A 26,603-nucleotide genomic window follows, 5' to 3' on the forward strand; every position below is an offset into this window, starting at 1 on the left:
ATGAGAACTACATTTAAAATTTGTCTTTTTTTAATGAAAAAAAGCAATACACTAAAGAAAACTTAAAAGCTGAAGAAGAAGAAAATAAAAACATAAAATGGAAAAAAATTCTTACTAAAAAGACAGAAAAACTATGACTTACATTATAAAATGAGAATTTTCCAAAGAAAAGGAGGGTTATGATTACAGTTTCTAGTATTAAAATGATTATAATAGGATGTTATTCACCTTTGCTTTTTTAGGAGAAAAGTAAAGGAGAAAAAAAGATGCAGTGTTCAAAGCATTGTGTGACTCTCAAGACTAGGTTTTGTCATTTTTAGCAACTGTTAGTCCAGGATAGCACCTGTTATTTTAAGTAGATACCAGATAAGTCATGCAAGGCCATCTCAGTTGTAAAGTAGAAGATTTCGCACAAAGAACACATTTTGGAAATTGGTGAAGTGTGGAAAGAGAAGAGAAACAGCTGAGGAAAAAGGGAGAACCTAGTGTCTCCCCCAGTTTGCAGAATTTTCCATTTTCTACTTGGATTCCTGGGTTGGGACCAAACAAAGTAGGAGAGGAACCATAAACCCGCTTGCATATTTCATGTACTTGAATTCTTACTTTGTTTCAAGATGATGCAGGTGTGGTATTAATTCTGAGCCCTTGAATGTCTGAGAACAGGAATTTTGTTGTGTATATTATCCTTGTGCCATGATGTTTTTGCCTAAAACTTGTGTTGTCTTCCGGAAAGAAGTTGGATACAAGGCTAGGGCCAGTGTGATTTTTTGGTTTCTTTCTAGGTATTCTATTTTATGTTGGTTTTTATTGTTTGCTTTATATATATACTTTATTTGGGGGAAACACAAGATGAGAGTATGAATTTTTTCAGTCTTTGTAATTAAAAAAAAAGTTTTAGGACTTGTCTGAATGTGGGTATCTATTTTTAGTCTTTGCTTATAATAAGGGAAAGCTCTTTTATTTGGGATATTCATTTTTTCAGCTCAAGGAAACTGTTCCATAATACATTTTATTATGCTTCTGTTCCAATTTTTATAACTTTCTTAGAAAACTCTATTTTAAAGTTAGTTTTCTGTATTTTTAATATCATATCTGTTATTTTCTCCCTCTGCATTGCAACTCTATTCTCCTTTCCCCCTATATTATAAGTGGGCTTTTAAAGTATAACCTCTGTATCAGTGGGGCTTCCCAGGTTGTTCCCAGTGGTAAAGAATCCACCTGCCAATGCAAGAGATGCAGGAGACATGGGTTCAGTCCCTGGATCAGGAAGATGCCCTGGAGCAGGGCATGGCAACCCATTCCAGTACTCTTGCCTGGAGAATCACATGGACAGAGGAGCCTGGAGGACTATAGTAGTGTCACAAAGAATCAGCCACGACTGAGCACCCATGCGTGGCATGGCTAAGTCTGTACCAATGAATCAGTTTTCTACTGTATTGATTCTACTCTTTGCTAACATCAATCATTGTGGATTTAAAATCTGTCACTATTATTTAATTCTCTTGATATCCTCCCTTATCTCACCATCCATTTTTAAATATCAGTCTGATGTTTTTTATTTCAATCTATTCTCTCCAAGTTGATTTATACCTCTGTTTCAGAGGTAATACATTATACATTCTAGGAAGTATGTCAAATTTCTATAATTATATTCTGGCTTCTGTATCATTTTCAGAGGTCTGCTTTTTTTATTTTCATCATGGTAATAACTTTCTTTTGGTTGGTAGTATTTTTAAATGGGAAAATATTTTTAGTTTTGATGTGTTCTCCTTTATTTTTTCTTGAGCATAATATCCAGACCCAGAATTTGTCAAATTACAAGTTATGACTTGTTCTTAGTCCTACTCAGTTAACTTTTCAACTGGCAAAATTCTCTTCTTAGATCTAAAACTAAATACCTGTTTTATGGACACTGTCCTTGACATAGTTTTCAGCAGTTACAATTTTATGGACTGCCTCTGTCTCCAACATGCTAAAACACATAAAGATATAATAACTATCATATTAGCTAGGATTCTTTTAATTTATAAAAGGAAAAATGTTTAAAGGAATCAAGCAAAAAAAAGCAACCATAAAGGGAATTTATTGGGTCATATAATAAAATATTAATAGCTAAAAAGTCATTGACATCATGCCTGGGTGCATCCAAAGATTTAACCTCTACTGTCATGACCCTCTCTTGCAAAAGTTCTAGATACAAGGGGCCAAGAGAAGATTAGCACAGTACAAACATACTAGATGCAAAGATGTAAGTTCTCAGATTTGGGCAGCACTTCACTCTGCTTTTTAGCCATAAGTATGAAATGGGAATGTAATCAGTTCCCAGGTAGGTTATCGATGATCAGAGCCAAAGCATTTCATTCGCCCTAGTGAGTAGTAAGCATACAGTCAGTGTAGATGACATACCATTTGAAAATAAAATAAAAAATTAAAGAGACATTGAGAAAGAGATAGAGAATAATATCAGCATGGCTGAGAAAAAGTGCTTATCTCCATAAATTATTTACTAAGGGGATTGGAAAACAAATATGGACAATATTATTTTACACTCTCTGTGGGGTACAAAAATGTATAGTATGTGAAGCTGGATTAGAAAGTTATAAAGATAAAATAAGTGTGTACTGAAAATGCAATCCTGAAGGAGGAAGAAAAATTTAAACTCCCCTATAATAGAGAATAAAGGACAAAGATAGAAAAAGAAAGAAAAGAAATTAGAGTTTGAGACAATGGCTATGTAACCTTAGAGTTGTAGATATACATTTTAGAGGAAAACATCATCAAGGTTACTGCAAAGAAGGCAATTATCAAGTACAAATTAACAAGGCAAAATTTCAAGTACAAGGATGGTATATCCCTGAGTTTAAAAATGAATATTATAATAGCTTAGAATAAAAAGATACAAATAAATAAACACCTACTAGAACAAAATGTTTGAATCACAAGGATAATTAATACATCCTTTCATCAACTGTATAGATAAAAAGTTGCCCACAAAGGAATAAAAGCCTGACAAGCAACTGACTACTTTGAGACATGAACTAGAAAACAGAAAAGGTGCTACTGAGTTTTCAGGGCAGGATATCAACCTATGACTTAAATTTTTTTTCCTAAATAAATAATTTATTCACACATGAAAGCAATAGAATGATAATGTCAGATATGCTTGGCTCAGAAATTATGTCCATTCTGCAGATATTATTTAAAAATGCATTCCAACTGACTGAATGGCAAATTAAAACTCAGAATTTAAAAACTGGAATAATGTATGATTAAAGGACATCAGTCATGTCCAACTCTTTATGACCGCATGGACTTAGCCCACCAGACACCTCTGTCCATGGGATTCTCCAGGCAAGAATACTGAAGTGTGTTGCCATGCCCTCCTCCAGGGGATCTTCCTGACCCAGGGATCAAACCCAGGTCACTTGTATTGCAGACAAATTCTTAACCATTTGAGCCACTAGGGAAGCCCAGTTAAATGACTGGATATGATGTAAAATTGTTAAACATAGTTAATACTTTTAGTAACTATAGTTTTAGATAGACGAACAAAATGTAAAACATTTCTGGAATAGAAGCTGTTTAAGCTATAAATAAAAATAATGTAAATTTTTAGATTTAAACAAGTAGATTACATTAATAAGGGCTTTAAATTGTGTGTGTGCTCGGTTGCTCAGTCATGTTTGACTCTTTTGTGACCCCATGGAGTGCAGTTCGCTGGGTTCCTCCGTCCATGGGATTTTCCAGGCAAGAATACTGGAGTGGGTTTCCATTTCCTCCTTCAGAGCTTTAAATTGGGAGGAAAGCAAATAAAAGTGAAGATATAGTATTTAAAATTATTCACACTAAAGGAAAGCAGAAAAGACTTTAATTTTGGAGTTTACCCATGAATTAACTATAATATAACTAACTCCTTGAAAACAACTCACTAGGATTCAAGTTCCATGTTTTCTTGACTTTTAATTATTGATGTATCTCAGCTGCCTAGAACATTTCCTAGCATACAGTAAGTGTACAGTAAATATTAGTTGAATGAATTAATTAATGAACTCACTCTTTAAAGCATAGCATGTATGTGCATTTACTTCTATAGATTTAGAAACAATTGTCCTCATTGGAAAATTAAAAATAAACTCACAGAACCCATACAACAAAAACTGAGAACATAAAGATAACTCTTCAGGAATTTTAACCAAGATAAAGAATAATAATAATAAAAAAAAACCCTAAAACTAAGCTACATAAGGCCAAGCAGAGTGGCAATGATAAAACATCTAAGTAGGATAAATTCTACTTTTAAAAAATGAATTTCTGTTTGATTAAGAAACAAAATCCAAATACATGCTGATTACAAGCAACATGTAAAAAATACAAAAGTCATTGTATATAAAAGCATTACAAGGTAAAGAAACTAAAAGCAAGCCTTGAGGGCAGTAGTAAATTTAGATAAAGGAAAAGTCAAAAAATATTAAATAACATATATTTACATTTTTTCCTAAAGAAAAAAATTCAGAGTTGGACCAGAGTTATAACTTACAATGAAAATAGTTGTCATGAATATTTACATGACAAAGAGAATAACATTAAAATATAAAAATAATCCTCCTAGAAAAATAACAACTTTAAAAATTAATCCATTGGTAAAAGAACAATTACTTAAAAGACATTTATGTAACTGGGTATTTGAGAGACTAAGCAGGAAATATATATAGACATAGAGTATTTGAATTATATGATTTGAATTATGGATTATAGGTTGAATTAATTTGCTTGTAGTGAACCATGAGCACCCTGCAGAGAACACAAGTTCTTTTCACCCACCTGTATCATAGTTGGGTTCCCCAGATGATGCTAATGGTAAAGAATCCCCCTGCCAATGCAGGAGATGCAAGAGACATGGATTCTATCTTTGGGTTGGGAGGATTCTATCTCTAGATTGAAGTAGTAAATGGCAACCCTCTCTAGTATTCTTGTCTGGAAAATTCCACGGGCAGAGGAGCCTGGTGGGCTATGGTCCATGGGTCTGCAAAGCGTTGAACATGACTAACTACTACTCTTATTTATGCCCTGTAAGAAAACACTATTCCATTTGTAATAAAGCCTTTTATAATTTTACATATTCTCTCTCACTATCATTCAAAGGATGTTAACAAATCCAAACTTTCAATATTCAAGTAGCAATCATAAATCTCATTTTTAATCACAAAGGACACATACATCAATAAAATATCACGTCTGTTAAGGAGGACTTCCCAATTTAATTAAAACAGATTCCCTATTTTTAAAAATTAATTAATTTATTTCAACTGGAGGCTAATTACTTTACATTATTGTGGTAGTTTTTGCCATACATTGACATGAATCCTCCATGGGTGTACATGTGTCCCCCATCTCGAATTCTCCTCCCACCTCCCTCCCCATCCCATCCCTCTGGGTTGTCCCAGTGCACCAGCTTTGAGTGCCGTAATTCATACATTGAACTTGGACTGGTGGTCTACTTCACATATGGTAATATACAAGTTTCAGTGCTATTCTCTCAAATCATCCCACCCTTCCCTTCTCCCACAGAGTCCAAAAGTCTGTTCTTTATATCTGTGTCTCTTTTGCTGTCTTGCATATAGGGTCATCATTACCATCTTTTTAAATTCCATATACATGTGTTAATATACTGTATTGGTGTTTTGCTTTTGGACTTCCTTCACTCTGTATATAATAGACTCCAGTTTTATCCACCTCATTAGAACTGATCCAAATGCATTCTTTTTAATGGTTGAGTAATATTCCATTGTTTATATGTACCACAGCTTTCTTATCCATTCGTTTGCCTATGGACATGTAGGCTGCTTCCATGTCTTGGCTATTATAAACAGTGCTGTGGTGAACACTGGGGTATATGTATCTCTTTCAATTCTGGTTTCCTTGGTGTGTATGCCCAGCAGTGGAATTGCTGGGTCATATGCAGTCCCTAGAACTGAAGTCTCAGCCAAGAAGAAATGTTCAGGGGATGGGAATGGAAACAGTTGGAGTTATAGACTTTGCATATAACAAGGAGGGTTAAAGAGGTGGATAATCCTTATTTAGGGGCTTCCTAGGTGACTCAGCAGCCAAGAATCTGCCTGTCAATGCAGGAGACATAGGAGACTCAGGTTCAATCCCTGGGTAGGGAAGATCTCCTGGAGGAGGAAATGGCAAGCCACTCCAGTATTCTTGCCTGGGAAATCCCATAGACTGAGAATTCTGGTTGGCTACAGTTCATAGGTGACAAAGAGTTGGACACAACTGAGCGTGAACATGGACACGCCCAATTTCATTGGGTTAAATGTTCTCAATAGTAGATTTCTAAATGAATTTAGGGGATATATCAAACTTTAGGGCATATGAAATCTGAGTTCCCAGCCCAAGTCAGTGACAAGGTTGAGAAAATTCAGATCAAATGCTCTTACATGTTGGTTTGTTGATGTGTTAACTAAAAAGAAACTAGCTGTCATTAGAATGATAAGAACAATTGCTTATTTTTTTTACCGAAGTCGAGAAGGATGGGATATAAAACATGTGTCAAAGGAAGAAATGTGAAGGGAAATTATTTAAAAATGCAAAATATAAGATAATTTTAGGGAAGAGATTATCTTATATATTTAAAAATTGCAGTTGTAAACTGCACAATTTTATTTTACATTAATTTGGTGCTAAAAGCATAACTGAGTGATTTAGTGGGGCAAAACTAATTTTCATATTCTTTTATTCACATTAAATTGAAAGTAGGTTACTGAAAATAAATATAAAGAATTAAAGTTTAAATGCCCAAATAAAGAATAAAAGGAAAGAGAAACTATATGTCAATATGTCATAGGCAAAACAAAAAATAATCTAGAAATTAGTATATAACACAGATGTAATAAATACTGAAACTGCATTATTGCTAAAGAAGTACATGGCTGGGGTGGTCTAGGTGGCCACTCTTCAGAGATTTGTATTCACTAAATGTCAACTTCAGTGCAGGACTCCTCTTGGCTGAAATTCCCACACTTGCAAATCGTTTCTTTGGCTCAAGAGGATATGCATCTACATATTTAGCTATCTCTATGCTATAAAGCCAGGGAATGTGCAACTCCATAGTTTAAAGATTAACCCGGTCTTAGAAAGGTGGACTCTTTTCTCTATATAATCACCAGGAAAAAGAACCTTAGGGGTGGAGCCAGGATGAGAAAATAGGCAAATGTGGAAGCATGCCAGACTGGCAGAGCCAGCTTCAGTTAGCAGAAGCATCCCAGTTTGGGGTTCTGGAATGAGAGCCCTGCAGACCAGGAATCATGAGTCTAGGGACACTTTATTTAGGGACAAGTGATACTGTGCAGAGGAGATGAGAGCCACCAGAATTCTCCTACAATGCCATTCTTCTATGCTGTCTTGCTGGCAGCCTGCAGTCTTGAACACTGAGGGCACATTTCTTTCGGAAATTGTGGAAGAGTCTGTTGTCCAGACTACTTATCTCTCATCACTTCTACCATCAGTATTTCTTTTTTTTTTCTTTTTAATTAATTAATATAGATATATTTTTTTTTACTGTAGGATAATTGGTTTACAGAATTTTGTTGTTTTCTGTCAAACCTCAACATGAATCAGCCATAGGTATACATATATCCCCTCCTTTTTGAACCTCCCTCCCAGCTCCTTCCCCATCCCACCTCTCTAGGTTGATACAAAGCCCCCTGTTTGAGTTTCCTGAGACATACAGCAAATTCCCATTGGCTATCTATTTTACATATGGTAATGTAAGTTTCCATGTTACTTTCCATACATCTCACCCTCTCCTCCCCTCTCCCCAGTTCTACCATCAGTATGTCTTTTTTGTCACGAGTTAGCCATGCACATTTAGACTCCTAAGGCCCTAATTTTCTCCATTCCTTTTTGAAAATCTACCCTTAGCAAGCTGACTCATTGGAAAGACTGATGAACATCAATCAAAAATTAAATTTCATTTGACTCAAAATTCACTCTTATGTACCTATTCCTAGGTACTCTGGGAATATTTGGGCTTCCCTGGTGGCAAAGTTGGTAAAGAATCTGCCTGCAATTCAGGAGACCCGGGTTGGATCCCTGGATTGGGAAGATTCCCTGGAGAAGCAAATGGTAATCTGCTCCAGTATTCTTGCCTGGGAAATCCCATGGACAGAGGAGCTTGGTGTGCTACAGTCCATGGGGTCACAAAGAGGTAGATACGACTTAGCAACTAACCCACCACTATCACTGGCAATACAGAGACAAATAAGATCCAGTCTTTGCCAGTCAATGAGGAACCCAAACCTATAGTAAAATATAGTATGAAAAGTACAACAATACAAGGTGTAGAAAACAGTGAGGCAGCATAAGAAATCTTGGGAAGGCTTCCTGGAGAAAATGATAAAGCTGGATTTTGCAGGATAATAAAAACAAAAGCCAATATTCATTGAGTATTTTCTATGTTGTTGGTTGAAGCTGTATTATGAAGGATCATATGTACAGTCTTCTTATCTCCTAACCTTACACCACGAGGATTTGAGGCAAGGTTTTAACAAGCAGGGGGAAAAGGAGATTACATGACTCTTCTATCAACTTGGCATCAACATGTAAAGTATGTTGGAGAAATGTAAGGCCAGAGAGAGAGCATTTATTTAGAAGGCTATTGGATTACTCTCAGTGTGGAATGATGTCACCTAAAACAAAAATCATAATAATGAGGAGGGAAAATAGTAGATGGTTTGTTTCAAGTAAACATTTAATCTGCTACTCTTTGAGGTATGTTTGCATAGTTTCAGGGGTTATACCTTCACTAAACTAGGACATTTTTCAGAGTGAAATGGGACACTAATAACAATTATATCTAAAGAGGAGGTATAAACAAAAAGACTATTCCAGGTAACCTGTTAAAATTAGATTTAAGTAAACTAGTGGTAAACTGGCAAAGAGGTCCCTTAGGGGTAGAAATGAAAGAGACATCTCAGAATGCCCGAGATATAAGTGGTCAGCTCTGAAGGACTGCCCTGCTGACACCTAATTCAATGTGTGTTTTTGGAAAGCAGAGGGCAGATTTGCATACTTTTTCAGCTATAACTGTCATACATAAAGCTACTCAACATTTAGAAGCTTCCAGACATTGTAACAAGTAACTTCTCACTGGGGTGATTTCTCAATACCATGTACTACCCTGTGGCTCTAGTTGGCTCTTCCTTGGAGTAATCCCCAATTCTCTCTGAGCTCCTAAGAAGTATGAATATTCTGCTAAGGGGCAGAATATTCCATTAACCCAGCTGTGCTGTGACTGATACAGCAGAAGCTTTCACAAAGCTCTCCTTAGAGCTGGAGCAGCATAAACTTTAGCAACAGGTCAGATGTGCTTTTGAGCTGCTGCTGGACAGCAAGTTGACACTGTTATCATTATTGTTCAGTTGCTCAGTGGTGTCTGACTCTTTGCAACCCCATGAATTGCAGTGCACCAGGCTTCCCTGTCCTTCACCATCTTGCAGAGCTTGTTCAGACTCATGTCCATTGAGTCAGTGATGGCATCCAACCATCTCTTCCTCTGTTGCCCTCTTCTCCTCCTGCCCTCAATCTTTCCTAGAATCAGAGTCTTTTTCGGTAAGATGGCTCTTGGCATCAGGTGGCCAAAGTATTGAAGCTTTACTGATATGACACTGATATGAAAAGGGAAAGTATCAGAAAACATTATGTACCAATGGATAGAATTTTTCTACTTCCTGCCATGTGGAATAGGGATTAAAATAATTCCCATAAGTCAACCACATGCTAATATTTTAAAATACTTTGCTGGGCTTCATAATGTCATTTGTAATCATATTTTTGTAGTTTTAAAAGGTATTTAAGTGACAGTATTAGCAGTACATGCCATTGTTGGAGAATCAAGAAAAAGAAAACTATGATCATGAAAATGATTATTCAACATTTCTTCACTTGAGTACCAACTGTTAAATGATAAGAGAATTTCTTACATCTATATACACAACATGTACAACTTTCATTTGGCTTTTTCATTTAAAATTGTATCAAAAATAATTCCCTACACTATTAAAGTCATTTCAAAGTATAATATGAAACAGGGTAACATTTTGTCTTATAAGTATACTATAATCTCATGGTCATATCCCTATACTTAAATGTTTAGATTGATGCCAATATTTCACCAAAACAAATAATGCTGAAGTAAACACCTTTGCACAAGAATCATTTTTTCCTATATTCTGATCACCTTTAGATTTTTAACAGTGAAAACACTGGGAAGAGCTCTATTCATATTTTAAGGTAGATATATGCATGCTGCAGTTCATGGGGTCACAGAGAGTTGGACACGATCTGGCAACTGAATAGCAACAACTACAACAACAACAATATATTATGGCATTTCTTTCAAAAAAGTTCATATCATTTTATATACCGGTAATTGTGAATGTTAGATCCATATCACTCTCCTACTCTTAGCACCAGGTATTATAATTTTTGTAATCATCTTTGATAACTTCATGAGGTGAAATGGCATCTCATTTTCTTTTAATTTGTCTCTTTGATTTTTTAGTGAGAATGCAAATTTTCTCATGCTGTTCACAAATACATTTAAGCTTTCTTGATTGAAATTTTCCAGGAAAATAGTCATTTCAATTCTCAGTCAGCTTTTGAGGTGCATGCAGTTTTTTCTGTCCTACACTTCTGCAATGACAAAAGGCTCAAAAGGTGCAGAGCAAGGCGCTGTGTACATGGTGGGTGTTCAAGACACATCAGGGTGTCTCATTTGCGCCTGGCTACATTGCCACCTATGAACATGGGAGGCCTTCAAGTGTAGGAAAAGCTTCTGGAAAAATGTATCTGAAGACTGTAGCGAAATGGGAGGAAAGGTTAACGAGAAGTAATTTAAGGACGTCACTGAACTTCTTTTAATTCATCCATTTAGGAAGAGGGTGTTTCTTGTCAAGTCAATATCACACAAGAACTGCAGGCTCAAGGATATTCTGCTCACACAAGAGAGGAGAGATAGGTTCCCATATGCAGGCCACAGAAACAACAGTAACAGCCTTAGGGAAACCAGGCCTAAGAATCAGTAGTCACCTTCCTACCAAAAGAAATCCTTCTAAAAGTCATTATCACATAATCACAATTATAATAAATGAAAATTTACTGTAATCTTTTGCTTCATTCTTATTGATAACTTCTTTGAATGAATTAGCAAATCATACAAATATGTATATCTACTAGTTGTTTTTTATTTTTTTAGTATTCATTGGCAGGAGATCTTTGCCTAAGACAAAGATATGAAGGAAAGTTTATTATGCCTCAAATCAAGCTACTGAAACAAATCTCATTTCAATTTTATTAGTGTGGGAATTATATAATTTGATATTGTTGCAAATTTATAAACTGAGAGTTTTGAAAAGAAGGGGCAAGGGATTAGGTGGGTATATATCATGAGCAGACATGGGTTCAATCTCTGGATCAGGAAGATCCCCTAAAATAGGATATGGCATTATTATTCTTGGCTGGGAAATCCCATGGACAGAGGTGCCTGGTGGGCTACAGTCCATGGGGTCACAAATAATTGGACATGACTGAACAGCTGAACACAGAGATACATATATTATGAGCTGGGCTTGATGGAGATCTCAGTCCCATGTTAGTTCCATTTGAAACATAACTTTTAGGAAACTTGCCTAAGGTCATACAGTTAATGCATGGAAGACTCATAATTAAAACCTACTTCTGTCTGGCACCAAAGCACACTTTCCTTCTGCTTCACTTTCTATCTCCAAAGTCTGTTATGAGTCCTTTAGAAATAGTAGCTCATTTAATTTTCTTAGTAATTCTATATTGTGGGAACTATAATTAATCCTACTTTACTGTGGTGAAGCTAAATGGAGAGAGGTAAAGAATTTACCCTAGGTCACATAGCTGGTAAGTGGTAGAGCTAGGAATCAAAATCCAGTTTGAGGTTGGCGCCTGTCCCCTGAACCACATCACTGCATTACTTGTTGTGCTATGGAAACAGATGGAATTGCTGATCATCAGTGGGAGCAGAACCTACAGCCTAATTTCTACACAGTAACACCCTCCTGGAAATTATCAATGTCTGCTTTACAATCTATATAATACAATAGTCTACTTACATAATGAATATTTGTGCTATTTCTTGGTTCCCACAGAAATCTGGCAGATGAGGAAAATCATACTATTATCTCATCAACAGGTGTGCAAAAAAATGCTTACTGGGGGCAGGGCATACTCTGAAGAAGAGCTGTGAAAAAGAAGGGCACATTTCATGCTGTAGTTTGAAATGAATTTTTTTTCACCCGATGTAGATAAAGGGCAAATGGAATTTTATTTGCAGGAGATTATCACTGAAGAATCAAAAATGGCAACCATGTAGTTACCCCATGCTGAGTAGCATCTATGTCACACTTATTTTCTAAAAGATATTTTATATCCCCTTATATATACATGGTAAAGAAAATACACTGATGTTTTTAGTTTGTTTCCTTAGCCCCTACCACATAGTAAGTATCCTGCAAATATGTGCCTCTGGAGATAAAAGCACAAGCTGGAACGAAGATTGCCAGGAGAAATATCAATAACCTCAGCTATTCAGATGACACCATCCTTACGACAGAAAGCAAAAAGGAACTAAGAAGCCTCTGGATGAAAGTGAAAGAGGAGAGTGAAAAAGCTGGCTTAAAACTCAAGCATTCAGAAAACGAAGATCATGGCATCCAGTCCCATCACTTCATGGCAAATAGATGGGGAAACAATGGAAACAGTGACAGATTTTCTTTTCTTGGGCTCCAAAATCACTGCAGATGGTGACTGAAACCATGAAATTAAAAGATGTTTGCTCTTTGGAAGAAAAGCTATGACAAACCAAGGCAGCAGAGATATTAAAAAGCAGAGACATTACTTTGCCTACAAAGGTCCATATAGTCAAAGCTATGGTTTTCCCAGTAATCATGTATGGATGTGAGAGTTGGACCATAAACAAAGCTGAGGGCCAAAAAATTGATGCTTTTGAACTGTAGTGTTGGAGAAAACTCTTGAGTTCCTTGGACTGGAAGGAGATCAAACTAGTCAACCCTAAAGGAAGTCAGTCCTAAGTATTCATTGGAAAGCTTTGGCCACCTGATGTGAAGAACTGATTCATTAGAAAAGACCCTGATGCTGGGAAATATTGAAGGCAGGAAGAGAAGCAGATGACAGAGTATGAGATGATTGGATAGTATCAACGACTTGGACATGAGAAAGCTCTGGGAGTTGGTGATGGACAGGGAAGCCTGGAGTGCTGCAGTCAATGGGGTTGCAAAGAGCTGGACACGACTGAGTGATCCACTCTGGGGATAAAAGTAAGTGATCTGTGCTAATAGAACCATGATTAAACTCATAATTGAGCCAAATCTCTGTTATGTGGAACTGCATCACATTTGATTTGCAAAAGTTGTTCCATCTGACTTTACAGGAAGACACACTGATGATGCATCATTTTAATTTCTCCCCTGAGCATTCACTGGAAAAATGTAGCAAATGACAAGGTTGTTTATTTGTTACATTAGTGCTCCTCCAAAATCAAATGAACAAAGGTAATCTTAATTTCATGAATCAATTATCTTAATAAATACCTACATAATTAACTGAGGAATTCCCTTTGGAAAAGCCAATTGAGTAATGATTTCAATATAAGGAAAAAGAGGGAAAAAACAACAATTCTGAGGTAATATAAAACTTTCTTACCATTATCAAATGTGATGTACAAACTTTCATAAATATATATACAAATATATATTACAACCACTTAGGTATATATAATGCACAAATAATGTCAGATCTGATTGTTATTTGTGCTCACACAATGACCAAATTTAATGGCAACCAGGAGAATTGTATTTTTAATACACCAGGGATGTATATATAGCAAATAAATATTAGATTATGATAACATTAATTTCTTTCTCCATCTCTGTACATTGAAGATTATTTCATTTGCATTAATTAAATAACACTAATAAATATTTTTGAAAGATGGTTGGAAATCCAGGTTCCAGCATTTGACATATTTATCACCAGACATCTATTAGTCTTTAAGAAATTTTCTTTGCCTTTTTTTGGTCATAGTTTTCTCATCTATAAAATAAACAGATTGACAAAAAATGGGCCAAAGAACTAAATAGACATTTCTCCAAAGAAGACATACAGATGGCTAACAAACACATGAAAAGATGCTCATCATCACTCATTATCAGAGAAATGCAAATCAAAACCACTATGAGGTACCATTTCATGCCAGTCAGAATGGCTGCGATCCAGAAACCTACAAGCAATAAATGCTGGAGAGGGTGTGGAGAAAAGGGAACCCTCTTACACTGTTGGTGGGAATGCAAACTAGTACAGCCACTATGGAGAACAGTGTGGAGATTCCTTAAAAACCTGGAAATAGAACTGCCTTATGACCCAGCAATCCCACTGCTGGGCATACACACTGAGGAAACCAGAATTGAAAGAGACACGTGTACCCCAATGTTCATCACAGCACTGTTTATAATAGCCAGGACATGGAAGCAACCTAGGTGTCCATCAGCAGATGAATAGATAAGAAAGCTGTGGTACATATACACAATGGAGTATTACTCAGCCATTAAAAAGAATACATTTGAATCAGTTCTAATGAGGCAGGTGAAACTGGAGCCTATTATACAGAGTGAAGCAAACCAGAAAGAAAAACACCAATACAGTATACTAACGCATATATATGGAATTTAGAAAGATGGTAACAATAAACTCTGTATGCGAGACAGCAAAAGAGACACTGATGTATAGAACAGTCTTTTGGACTCTGTGGGAGAGGGAGAGGGTGGGATGATTTGGGAGAATGGCATTGAAATATGTATAATATCATATATGAAACAAGCCGCCAGTCCAGGTTCGATGCACGATACTGGATGCTTGGGGCTGGTGCACTGGGACGACCCAGAGGGATGGTATGGGGAGGGGGAGGAGGAGGGTTCGGGATGGGGAATGCATGTATGCCTGTGGAGGATTCATTTAGATATATGGCAAAACCAATACAATATTGTAAAGTTAAAAAATAAAATAAAATTTAAAAAAAAGAAAAAAAAACCAAACAGATTGAGCTAGATGAATTGTGAAGCTCTTTTCCTGTTATAAAATTACACTCTCTTAAAAAAATAAAGTCGGGAACACGTGGTGTTCTGGGAGCCTGTGACCGCCATTCACAAGACCCTCACGCCTTCAAGGGTCGCCTGAGTTCCCTCTACCCTGCAGCCTCTGAAAGAGGAGACCGGAGCCGAGCTCTCAAAGTTAAAATAAATAAATAAATAAATAAAGTCAACACAATATTGTAAAGCAATTATCCTCCAATTAAAAATAAATTATAATTTAAAATATTTTTGAAAATCTTCCAAAACAAAATAGGACTGATATCAATTAGCTAATTGTTAAATTATAAAATATTGGCAGTAAAAATAAAATAATTATTGGGTTGGCCAAAAAGTTCATTGGGACTTTGGGTAACATTTTACAGAAAACTCGAACGAACTTTTTGGCCAACCCAATGTATTAAGTGGTATGACTACTATGTACTGTAGATAAATCAAGAGAAGATTACAGATTATGTAGTTGTTCTACATGCCATTGAGTTTTATAATATCTCTACAGATGGAAATCAGTATCTGCTCTCCCGAACTGCTGAAAATCATTACAAAATAAAAATCTTGTAAAAAAAATAGAGATTATAGAATTGAAAACAATTGTGTTTGCATCTCTGCCATGATTCACATGAGTTTTGTGAACTTCTATTTATTTTCCTAATATTTATATTCCTTAAAATGTAGCTGATAGTAGAAATATTATTGTTATAATTTTTCCCCAGTAAGTAGGAAGAATGAGTATTCCCTTGGGTGGCCATGCTTTAGCCTTACAATTGCACAGGAATTTGGTTGATATAATGAATCCATTGTGTTTAAAATTACCATTGTGTTCAATTAGTTAATTGTACTGGTAATAAACATTGCTTTATATTTTTCACAGAACATCTATGTGAACTTGGCAGGTGAGTGTAACAATTGCTTGTTCCCACTTATAAATTTAAATAAAGCTTTATTATGCTTGACTTGCCTATTATTACTAGACCTAGTCTAGAATTATTTTCAATATTTGAATCACTTGAAGTCAAGGATCCTAGCTCTACTTGCTTTCATTTCTTGTATACCAGTAATAAATAACCAGATCTTTAAGATATAACTTCATTAAAACACACGTGCTCCTTTGCATCAGGGATAAATGGAAAAAGATACTACCCCAGACGTGAATAATTCCCTGAACTGCCAATTTGGATAGAATGACCACAATCAGGCAGCCCAAGATATGGGGGAATATTCACAAAGGAACATTTCAGCAAGTCACTTCTTCATTTTAGTGTTGTTTTAAATTTTAGTGGATGGTATATAGCTCTTTTTAATTGAGTAACAGACATATAGCACCTGGTTCTTATGTTGTAGATACTTAAAAAGTAGAGGAAGTAACAATAAAATTCGATGCGTCGTGAGTTTAGTAAAAGCTGAGCTCAACAAAAACTAGCCTAAAAGCATCTTATATATTCTTTAATAGTATCCCAGTGTTACAGCAATTGCAAAGTCACATACAGACTAGAATTTAAAATTACCACTTCTGTGTCATGCTAATTGAACCTGGAAAAACAAAACAAAACAAAACACAACTCTGGAGAAAATCCGTCTCACAGTATGACCTGCTTAACTTCCTACTCAGCTAGGCCTGGGTCCTGCATTGTATGAGAAATGGATGGTCACATATACACCTAGATAACTAGGGAGGAATAGCTAATACTCCATCCCTTTCCTGCAGATACAGTATATACCTTTAATTAGAAACCATATACTTTCTTGGCATCCATGATCATTTCCTAGCTGTGCTCATAAAAAACTTCCATGCTTTCTTCATAACAGAGACAATTCCAGCCATCTGTCTCTTAATCATCTCTTTGAACAGATTTTGATGATCCAGGAGATAATTAAGTCTTGGCGATTGTTAGTGAATTTCAATTTTATTTCATATAGGAAACATGACATTCAGCATAAAGGAGAAAATTATACGGAATTTTGTGATCATGTCTATACAACTTCTAATAAAATAAGATTGTTATGCTCTTTTGCTATATTTCATATTGGTATTTCTGCTCCAGAAATCTCTTCTTTGATATGGGTAATATATCTTGTTTCTCTAGAGTTTAATTATAGTGATACAAAAAACCCCCAAAACATTAAAAAAAAATACTTCCTAAAATGAAGATAATTCATGGTCCAAATTATAAAACTTGTTTTTCTGCAAGCTTATATTTCTGACTTGCAAGAATAATCTAATAATACAGGGATAGACCAATGGTCTTCCTCGGTGGCTCAGTGGTAAAGAATCTGCCTGTAATGCAGGAGACACAGGAGACATGGGTTGGATCCCTGGGTTGGGAGGATTCACTGGAGGAGGGCATGGCAACCCACTCCATTATTCTTGCCTGGAGAATTGCATGGATAGAGGAGCCTGGCAGGCTGTAGTCCAGTGGATTGCAAAGAGTCAGACACGACTAAAGCAACTAAGCACATACACACAGACCAACAGTACAAGGCATGATGCATCACTTTGGTTATTTATGTTGCAAATTGGTTGACCAGATGCTGGTTGTTGAATTTCTTCTCCCTTTTTCCATTACATAAATTGAATGTCTATGGGATCCCTGGAAGCGTTTAGTGGCATCTGAAAAACCCTTTAAAGTCCCAGGCATATTTTTGTTTGTAGAAAAAGACTATATTTTCCATTAATATTCAAGCAAGATCCAAAACATCTGTATTAGGATGTTTTTGAGACTATTATATGGTAACTAACATCTCAGACTGCATAGACAGCCCTGCCCAAGTCAGGTATAGTATTAGGGAGATACTTAAGACAGTTGTCATTTTCTGTTCTGGGAGAGGGGAAAAGGGCAGCAGAGACAAGTAAAGAACCTGCCCCAAACCTAAAATAAAACCATGGACTATTACTTGTAAGGTTTGTTTTTTCCTTTTGATTCAACCTCTGAGCTCTCTGAATTTAGACACATTAATTGTTGGCTCTTGGCTTCAGATTCCCTATCTTTAAACAGAGGTACATCAGTGACGTTCAAAGCCTGTTCTGTGAAAAATCCTGGGGTTTTTGGAAAAATAATTGAGTGACTTTCCAAAGATGAAAGACTAGTGCAAAAATGTTGTTAGCTTCACACACCTCCTAAAGGGAAAGGCACATGTGGTAGATGCCAAGTGAATGTATGTGTCTACATTTACTTCCTCAAGACAATGACTTTAAGTTGTGTAAGATGGTTCTTTAGGATTTACATGTCATTCCTTTTTTGAGATGTTGAAACTGTTCAAACTTCTAGAATACTTTATATCTGGTATGGTAATTATTGGGTCTCCCAGGTGGACTAGCGGTAAAGAACCTACTTGCCAATGCAGGAGACATAATAGATTTGGTTTCAATCCCTGGATTGGGACGATTCCTTGGAGGAGGTCATGGAAACCCACTCCAGTATTCTTGCCTAAAGAATCCCATGGACAGAGGAGCCTGGTGGGCTATAGTCCACAGGGTTGCAAAGAGTTGGACATGACTGAGGTGACTTAGCACACATGCATGTGTGATCATTATTGGGCTTCCCAGGTGGCTCAGTGGTATAGAATTCACCTGCCAATGCAGGAGACACAGTCTTGATTCCTGGGTCAGGTAGAACCCCTGGAAAAGTGAATGGCAACCCATTCCAGTACTCTTGCCTGGAAACTTGCATGGACAGAGAAGTCAGGAGGGCTAGAGTCCCTGGGTTCTCAAAGAGTCAGACATGACTGAGCACACAAGCATGGAAACTATGAGTTTATAATTCTGTTTCCTCCTCTGCATTGTAAGTATCTCAGGAGAGGCATTATTTCTTGCTTATCTATAGAACCTAGAAAGTGATTGAAACATGGAAGGAGAAAGATAAGCAAACAAAAGTGAAGAAAAATAATGTATGCAGCAATATGAAAGGTGGGTTAGAATTTCATGAGGCAAATAAAAGACAAGCAGAACTTTTGAGATTATCATGCAATAATAGATCTATGTGGTGGGATAGTCAGTCAGTTCAGTTGCTCAGTCGTGTCCGACTTTTTGAGACCCCATGGACTGCAGCACGCCAGGCTTCCCTGTCCATCACCAACTCCTGTAGCTTGCTCAAACTCGCGTCCATCGAGCTGGTGATGCCATCCAACCATCTCATACTCTGTCATCTGCTTCTCCTCCTGCCTTCAATCTTTCCCAGCATCAGTGTCTTTTCCAATGAGCCAGTTCTTTGCATCAGGTGGCCAAAGTACTGGAGTGGGATAGAGTGGGGGTTAAACTCGAGAGATATTTAAGAATTTTATGCTAATGACTTTGTGGCCAATTTGGTAAGAAATGTAGAAGAGAAAAGCCCAAAATAACTTTTGTATTTCTATATTAGGTTCCCCCAAACCAAGAGAAAATAGAAGTAAGACAATTTGGAAAGTGGTAATGATTTAATTATGGTCATGTTAATGGGAACACCAACTCATGCAGTCCTTTTGTGTCTCTGGGTATACTTTTGTGATTTGAGATGCAAAATGCATTTATTTCTGTGGAAAGAAGTCAACAAAGTTTGAAAAACATCTCGGAAAGGTATTCCTGAGCTATTCAGTTGTCAACCGAGCAGTTGTTCTGGATCTAGGATACATATTTAGAAGTTGGCCAAAGACATCTGACTGCACACACTGACTTGAGAGATGCCAGTGGACAGGTTGGTTGGAGGCAGGTGAGTGGGTGAGATTAGGAACAGGCAAAGTGAGAAGGAGGTATTAACAGACTGACAGAAGGAAAGAAGGTAGGAAAAGAAACTGAAAGTGAAGGGACTTGTTATGAACTTTACTGTGATACTTTTCTAGGTTTAATGCCAAAAAACTACACAGATTTGAACTTTCCCCATAGGAACTTATCATCAAGGGCCAAAAGAGGCATTGATCAGATTAATGATAAATACAAAAAGCAGAAGCGGCACACCCGTTTGGCACAAAGGGAGAGAAAGCACACATTTAGTTAGGAAGGGAAGGAGATGTGAGAGATTCTGTCAGTGGGAACAAGGTGAAGTTGTCAACTCTCTTTGATCCGTGTGAGAACCCTGTTAGGAGAAGGTAAAATATTCTCAGTAATTTATGGAAAAGATATAAAACCCCCGAAGGATTCAAGACTGGCTACTCTTCTCTCTGGTGGCACAAGCTATGTAAGAATCTCGGCACATAAGTTCCATGAAATGTGAGAATTGATTTTGGAAAGGTGAAAAAAATATTAGTGGTATACTTTAAAAAGTACGACCTCAGCATAGAAAAAGGATAAGGGGGAAAAAGTGATATTTTCAAATAAACACTTGCATTTACATCAATTCAACAACTCTGTACAGTAAAATAGATACAAATAGCAACTGGGATGGTCTAATCAACACCTGGGAAGAAATGGAAGAAAGAAATGAATCAGTGGTGTGCAGAAAGGAGATTACATTTACATGTGTCTTGTGAACCTGAAAAACGGAAGAGAACTGCAAATTCAGAGAAAAGAAAACTTCGCTTGCCCAAACAGGAATCTTATTTGGCCAGCTATATTGACTGAGCTGAATCTAATGAGTTTTTGTGCCAATGCAAAATGGACCCCAACTATAACCTAGTAACCTTTTATTCAAAAAAAGTGAGTAAGTGAGACAGAACCATGCTGACTGTGAAGTAAATTATTTACTTTGCAAGCCACATACTACATCTGTTTACTGTGTGAAATAATGCATGCATTGACTTGAGGCATGACGACAGCTTTAATTTATCAGTTTTTTAAACTTTGAATCAGATTGACGTTTGCTACCAAGTTTCTATATAGAGCAGAAGAATGTACTCTTAAGTATGGAAGTCTTTTGTTAGTTGAAGTACTTGCAAAATAAAGCACAAGAAGGAATTACACAATCTTCTTGTTATAGCTAACTAAAAGGTTTCAAACAAAATTAACACTTGCTGCATGAGTTAACATACCATAAAGTCAAGCAAACTGCATCTGTATTTAACATGTATATGGAGTAACCCATTAATGAAAAACTATATGATTTAAATTATTTGAATATTTATGTCTACTCACATCAAAATATTAAAAGGTTTAGGGCTATATATTTAATTCTACTGAAGAGGGTTGAATAGTGTTTCCCCAAAACTTATGTCCACCAGGAAACTCAGAATGTGATTTTATTTATAAATGTAGTCTTTGCAAGTATAGTAAGATAAAGTTACACTGGATTAGGGTAGGCCCTAAATCCAATGACTAGGGTCTTTATAAAAGATAAGAGAGGATGATGAAATTCAGACAGACAGCTTGACATTTTCAGAAAAGTAACGTTTATGTATGTTTTTGTGCATGCATGCACAGTCGTGTCCGACTCTTTGCAACACCATGGACTATAGCCCGCCAGGCTCCTCTGTCCATGGGATTTCCCAAGCAAGAATTCCTCCTCCAGGGGATCTTCTCAACCCTGGGATCAAACCCACATCTCCTGCACCTCCTGCATCCAGGCAGATTCTTTACCACTGAGCCACCTGGGAAGCCCGTATGTTTATGTAGGTACTTCTTATCCAGGAAACTGGTTCTAAATAAACGTCAAGGATTGTTCATGACACCAAAAAGTTGAATGACTTGCCCAAGGTCATTTGGTAAATCTGTGTAACTGTTAAAATTGGAACCCAGGACCCTCACACATTTGGAGTCTTTGCTGTAGATACTGTCTCTTGCTGCCTCTGACTTTATGAGGATAATGCTATAGAAAAATGACTCCTGTAAACGCTACTGTCAGTCAGTAGGAGCTGGAAAAGTGCTCCTGTTGATGGCTTTCGTGATTAGAATGCAGTGCAAAAGCCCCACACTCTGGCTTATAAAACAAGCTAAAGTGTCCCCTGCTTCCTCACCTCATCATTTCTGGAATGGTACTTATCTTTCAAGCCACAAAACAGTGCTGATGCCAAGGCCATAAAAAGTATTATACGGCTCTGCCTGCCATCTTTTCAAGGTGGGCTGGCAAAGCAGAGGACCACAGACAGAAAAATGGAGTAGTAAAGTTTAAATAGTAGGCAATAATATTAATCTGCTGTGCTGCAGTGCCGATTAAGAGATTGAACCAACTCCCTGCAGTTCTAATTGGATTTTCCTGTGTTTTCTACAACCCTTAGGGCTTTACCCTGGTAAATCCTATTTTTGCTTGCCTTTTATTCCCCATGAATGACTCCCTGTAATGGATTTATCTGTAAAAACACACTAGTGCTTATATTGACATAGAATTATTTTGTAGTTTTCTTTGTAGATTGCTGGCATGTTTCTTCCTAAAAATCAAGTAATTAATACACTGAATCGTTGGGCTAATTGCTGTCTAAATATTTCATATGCATAATAAGATATAAGACTATAACTCAAGTACTGGGAAAGCACAATCATGTGTAAAGTGATGCCCTGGAAAACTGTATTATGATAAGACTAGGAAAATAGATCCATACAGCATTATGGATAATGTCTAAGGTAATCAAATGTAAAATGAAAGAGGAATAAAGCTTTATGCACACATATGTCAGGTATATTTCTCAAATCCATAAGATCATTTTCACATGGTCAATTCACTATTATTTTTGAAATAATGCTATATTCCTCTAAATTTGTCTTCAAGTGTATGAGTGTAGGAAAAGAATACCTTTGTCAGGATATTCTGCTCTTAAGGATCAAATCACTGCTTGGTTATGATTCCAATAACAACCATGATAGCTCCAGCTATAAAACATTAATCATATATATTCCTAGGTCTAGATCAGAGGTGGAGAGTGTGTGAAATAGGGTCCCAATAGGTGCATTTGTTCAGGGGATCACCATACAAATTTACAACTAAATTTTTGATTGAGTTAAATAGGGCTGTTCAATTTGTCTTTTATCATACATCTAGTGATGCTTCTATTTTCCTTCAGTGTGTTTTAAATTTTGATTTAGGCTAGTACCATCCATGAAACCACCTACCTCTGGTGATTTGCTTACCAGAATCTACCCTCAAATTCCCACTCTCTGCTAGGTGATCAAATTTTCTGCTTCAAACTCTCAGAGCACACTCTCTGCTCTCCATCTTAGGGTGTCTTGCCCTTCGGATTTTGTAGACATCTTAATCCTGATTGCCAATGAGTTTTTCATCCTCTCTCTGCCTAGTTCCTTCCTGCTATAGTATCTACTAGATGTCTAACTTCTTTCCACTGTCTTCCTAATGGCTTCTACCTGATACCAGATGGCTGTTTTTTCCGCTAGTGTTGACATCTGGAACACTGAACTGCACTCAGCCATCCTGCTTATTTTCTGATGGGATGTTTTGCTTTTATGCTGTTTCACTTGCATCAAAGATTCTCTGACTCTCCCAGTCTCTGCTTCCACCTCTGACTAGTGATTTCTAACCATCCATATTAACAAACATTTACTGAGCCTCTCTTATGGGCCAGGGCATTGGGCTAATGGGAATACAAGAGTAAACAGACATCATTCCTGTTTTCAAGGAGCGAATGGTTTGTCCAGGATCTGTTTTGTTATACTCCTTCCACGTACCAGGTGGTTTACCCTTAAATCTCACAGCTGTGGTTTTCTAGGCTTGGCAGGATCTGAGATGTTCGCTGAAATGTCAGAGATCTGGGGTTTTCAATGGTGTTCTAATTGTTAAGAATCCACCTTCCAATGCAGGAGATGTGGGTTTCATCTCTGGCTGGGAAACTAAGATCCTGTATGCTGCAGTGCAACTAAGCACACATTTCAGCAACAAAGACCCAATGCAGCCAAAAAACAAAAAAGTCGGCGATACGGGCTGCATTCCAGATTTATTCAATCAGAATCTTCAGGGACGGGTTCTATGAATCTGCCTAAGCAAGTAACCCCTATAATTATGTGATTGTATAAGAGATGATCTAAGAACCCTATCTTGAGAACTACTCAAGTGCAAGTCTCAGTACAAGTCTATGGAACAGCTTTAATAATCCCCAGTTTACAGATAGAGACACAGAGGAGTACAGAGTTGCATATCCTTCCCAACTGAAGAGTAGAAGAGGCAGGGTGCAAACCCAATCTATATAGTTTTAAAACCCTTGGCATTTTCACTCTGCTCCTTCATAGTCTCTTATCTGTGTCTTTCATGGGTCCTGGTTCCTATTCCAGAGTGGTCTACTAAACAAACTACTTAATTATGGCACTAGCTGACCCTAGTAACAGCAGCGATGGTTACTTTTATGTGTCAATTTGACTGGGCCATGGTGTGCCCAGACATTTTGGCCAAATATTATTCTGGATGTATTGTTTAAATTAATACTTTCTAGATGAGATTAACATTTGAATCAGTACACTGAGTAAAGCATATTACCTTCCATAATATGCCTGTGCATAGTCACTCAGTCATATCTGACTCTTTGCAACCCCATGGACTGTAGCCCACCAGGCCCCTCTGGCCATGGGATTCTCCAGGCAAGAATACTGGGGTGGATTGCCATTTCCTTCTCCAGGGATCAAACCCTCATCTCCTGCATTGGCAGGCAGATTCTTTATCACTGAGCCACCTAGGAAACGCCCTTCCTAATGTGGGTGGGCCTCATCTAATCAACTGAAGACCTGAGTAGAACAAAAGTCCTAAGTAAGAAAGCTTGGCTGTTGAGCTGGGCAGGTGGTCTTTTTTGGTCTTTGGACTCGGACTGAAATACTGGTTCTTCTTGGGTCTTGTGCCTCCTGGCTTTTGGACTAGAACTTTGTCAGCTTTCCTGGGTCTCCATCAGATAGATTGCAGATCTTGGGATTTCTCAGCCTCCATAATTGCATGGACCAATTATATATATATATATATATATATATATATATACACATACACATATATGTATAAATTCTTTTATAGGTTCTGTTCCTCTGTGGAACTCTGACTAATACAAAAGTATTTGCCAGCATTTTAGAAAATAGGGAATCATCTTTTGGTATCATGACAAGTTACCTGAAATAAAGTAGGATATTTCATACTTACTTGAAAGAGGGAAGACTGAGTATGAACAAATATGGCAGAAAATGATCTAGGTCAGAATGAGTCACCAGCTGAACATAAACCAAAATTATTCTATCAGGACTCGAGCATTATCCCAATCTCAATAAATGGCAATAACAGCCAGAGGCAAGCCTCCCACTTTAGGGAACTGATGAAATGCTTCCAAACAATAGAAAAAGGGCTACTGTCAGCTGGATCCCTGCACAGAGTGGGAAACTTAGAGAATAACAAGAACCAAGAAACTACAGTTACAATGAATTCTATGGGGGGAAATAAAACTTGGGAAATGTTGGTAACTTATCTAGCACAAGGCTTAATGAGCAATGTCTTAATTACACTGTTCTGACCCACTTCTCTTCAGAGTGGTCTTAATTTTGAAGTGACACATTAGCTCCCATCTAAGAGTTTTCCAAAGACAAGGATGCCTTTTTTTTTTCAAGGTGTTTACTGAATTTATTAACAATATTGCTTCAGTTTTATATTTTTGGCCATGAGGCATGTGGGATCTCAGATCCCCAACTAGGGACTGAATCCACGTCTTCTGCCTTGGAAGGCAAAGTCCTAACCCCGGGACCATCAGCGAAGTCCCAAGGTTGACTTTTTTGGAGAAGGTCCACAACGTGAGAGTGGGGGACTTCCTAGGTGGTGTTAGTGGTAAAGAACCCACCTCTTAATGCAGGAGATGTGGGTTGGATCCCTGGGTCGGGAAGACCCCCTGGAGGAGGAAACGGAAACTCACTCTAGTATTCTTGCCTGGGAAATCCCATGGACAGAGGCACCTGGAGGGTTACAGTCCATCGGGTCGCAAAGAGTTGGACATAACTGAAGTGACCTAGTATGCACTCACACACCACAACATGGACCTTGGCTGCAAAACTACATGAGGTGAGATTCTTAAGGACATAACTGCTGTTTATTGAAAAAGCAATTCTCTGTGCTGAGGGGCAAAGAAAAAGAGTATTTGTGCTAGGAAATATTCTGGCTATACTAAAAAAAATTTATAAGAGTGAGTGAAGTAAAGCAGCATCACACTTAAACCACCTCTGATAATCTCCTTCCTATTCCTTAATCTCCCTCAAGGAAAAATGATGAAGCAATACTTAAAAAAAAAAAAAAAAACTGTACTGGGAGCATTTTTATTATCTGTCTTAAATCCTCCCTACTGCAATTTTACCTTATTACTCTCAGGAAGGTAAGGAGTGGTCAAAGAATGATATTAGTCATAGTTTTCTTGGTAAGTGATATTCCCCTGGTGGCAGATTCTATTACCATGAATATTCTCATTTTAACCTTGCTTGATTATTTAAAGGGAACTTAAGTGGTATGGATTCAGCTTGTCTAAAGCTTTAATTTTTCCCATGAAAAAAATAGAGTAAGCCATAAAAGAACTGTGAGAGGGCCAAAGACAATTTTCTGAGGAAAT

At 37.2% G+C, this 26,603-nt stretch overlaps 1 protein-coding gene across 2 annotated transcripts in view; it reads right to left on the reverse strand.

Moving 5' to 3' along the window:
- Positions 1-26,603, reverse strand: part of NLGN1 (neuroligin 1) — a 779,124-nt gene that overhangs the window by 38,756 nt on the left and 713,765 nt on the right. The window lies entirely within an intron of this gene.

Source organism: Bos mutus, chromosome 1 (assembly GCF_027580195.1).
Source record: "Bos mutus isolate GX-2022 chromosome 1, NWIPB_WYAK_1.1, whole genome shotgun sequence".
NCBI lineage: Eukaryota > Metazoa > Chordata > Mammalia > Artiodactyla > Bovidae > Bos > Bos mutus.